This window comes from Salvelinus namaycush, chromosome 16 (genome assembly GCF_016432855.1).
Source record: "Salvelinus namaycush isolate Seneca chromosome 16, SaNama_1.0, whole genome shotgun sequence".
Classification (NCBI taxonomy): Eukaryota; Metazoa; Chordata; class Actinopteri; order Salmoniformes; family Salmonidae; genus Salvelinus; species Salvelinus namaycush.
The window spans coordinates 42441764-42444469 of record NC_052322.1 but is presented as its reverse complement, the minus strand read 5'-3'; positions in this window follow the sequence as shown (position 1 = coordinate 42444469).

The following is a 2706-nucleotide window of genomic DNA, read 5'->3' as shown; positions in this document are numbered from 1 at the left end:
CCACAGTTCATTTACCCAGTAGGTTAGGACAGATCCCAGTCAAGGCTTTCCTCCCTGTAACCACAGTTCATTTATCCAGCAGGTCAGGACAGATCCCAGTCAAGGCTTTCCTCCCTGTAACCACAGTTAATTTACCCAGTAGGTCAGGACAGATCCCAGTCAAGGCTTTCCTCCCTGTAACCACAGTTCATTTACCCAGTAGTTGAGGACAGATCCCGTCAAGGCTTTCCTCCCTGTAACCACAGTTCATTTATCCAGCAGGTCAGGACAGATCCCAGTCAAGGCTTTCCTCCCTGTAACCACAGTTCATTTACCCAGTAGGTCAGGACAGATCCCAGTCAAGGCTTTCCTCCCTGTAACCACAGTTCATTTGGCCAGTAGGTCAGGACAGATCCCAGTCAAGGCTTTCCTCCCTGTAACCACAGTTCATTTACCCAGTAGGTGAGGACAGATCCCAGTCAAGGCTTTCCTCCATGTAACCACAGTTCATTTACCCAGTAGGTCAGGACAGATCCCAGTCAAGACTTTCCTCCCTCTAACCACAGTTGTCACGCCTAATCCCGCTCTCCCTCCCTGGTGCTCGAGGGCGCCAGGCTGCCCTTCATGACGCAGACCTGTCACCATCATTACGCACAGCTGCGCAATATTGGACTCACTTGGACTCCATTACTTTGTTGATAACCCCCTCTATATTTGTCTGCTTCTCAGTTTGTTCCCTGTGTCAGCATTGATGTCGTTACAGGCTTTCCTCCCTGTAACCACAGTTCATTTCCCCAGCAGGTGAGGACAGATCCCAGTCAAGGCTTTCCTCCCTGTAACCACAGGTCATTTAGCCAGTAGTTCAGGACAGATCCCAGTCAAGGCTTTCCTCCCTGTAACCACAGTTCATTTACCCAGTAGGTGAGGACAGATCCCAGTCAAGGCTTTCCTCCCTGTAACCACAGTTCATTTACCCAGTAGGTCAGGACAGATCCCAGTCAAGGCTTTCCTCCCTGTAACCACAGGTCATTTAGCCAGTAGTTCAGGACAGATCCCAGTCAAGGCTTTCCTCCCTGTAACCACAGTTCATTTACCCAGTAGGTCAGGACAGATCCCAGTCAAGGCTTTCCTCCCTGTAACCACAGTTCATTTACCCAGTAGGTGAGGACAGATCCCGTCAAGGCTTTCCTCCCTGTAACCACAGTTCATTTATCCAGCAGGTCAGGACAGATCCCAGTCAAGGCTTTCCTCCCTGTAACCACAGTTCATTTACCCAGTAGGTCAGGACAGATCCCAGTCAAGGCTTTCCTCCCTGTAACCACAGTTCATTTATCCAGTAGGTCAGGACAGATCCCAGTCAAGGCTTTCCTCCCTGTAACCACAGTTCATTTACCCAGTAGGTGAGGACAGATCCCAGTCAAGGCTTTCCTCCCTGTAACCACAGTTAATTTACCCAGTAGGTCAGGAAAGATCCCAGTCAAGGCTTTCCTCCCTGTAACCACAGTTCATTTACCCAGTAGGTCAGGACAGATCCCAGTCAAGGCTTTCCTCCCTGTAACCACAGTTCATTTACCCAGTAGGTCAGGACAGATCCCAGTCAAGGCTTTCCTCCCTGTAACCACAGTTCATTTACCCAGTAGGTCAGGACAGATCCCAGTCAAGGCTTTCCTCCCTCTAACCACAGTTGTCACGCCTAATCCCGCTCTCCCTCCCTGGTGCTCGAGGGCGCCAGGCTGCCCTTCATGACGCAGACCTGTCACCATAATTACGCACAGCTGCGCAATATTGGACTCACTTGGACTCCATTATTTTGTTGATAACCCCCTCTATATTTGTCTGCTTCTCAGTTTGTTCCCTGTGTCAGCATTGATGTCGTTACAGGCTTTCCTCCCTGTAACCACAGTTCATTTCCCCAGCAGGTGAGGACAGATCCCAGTCAAGGCTTTCCTCCCTGTAACCACAGGTCATTTAGCCAGTAGTTCAGGACAGATCCCAGTCAAGGCTTTCCTCCCTGTAACCACAGTTCATTTACCCAGTAGGTGAGGACAGATCCCAGTCAAGGCTTTCCTCCCTGTAACCACAGTTCATTTACCCAGTAGGTCAGGACAGATCCCAGTCAAGGCTTTCCTCCCTGTAACCACAGTTCATTTACCCAGTAGGTGAGGACAGATCCCCGTCAAGGCTTTCCTCCCTGTAACCACAGTTCATTTACCCAGTAGGTTAGGACAGATCCCAGTCAAGGCTTTCCTCCCTGTAACCACAGTTTATTTATCCAGCAGGTCAGGACAGATCCCAGTCAAGGCTTTCCTCCCTGTAACCACAGTTCATTTAACCAGTAGGTCAGGACAGATCCCAGTCAAGGCTTTCATCCCTCTAACCACAGTTCATTTACCCAGTAGGTCAGGACAGATCCCAGTCAAGGCTTTCCTCCCTGTAACCACAGTTCATTTACCCAGTAGGTTAGGACAGATCCCAGTCAAGGCTTTCCTCCCTGTAACCACAGTTCATTTCCCCAGCAGGTCAGGACAGATCCCAGTCAAGGCTTTCCTCCATGTAACCACAGTTCATTTACCCAGTAGGTCAGGACAGATCCCAGTCAAGGCTTTCCTCCCTCTAACCACAGTTGTCACGCCTAATCCCGCTCTCCCTCCCTGGTGCTCGAGGGCGCCAGGCTGCCCTTCATGACGCAGACCTGTCACCATCATTACGCACAGCTGCACAATATTG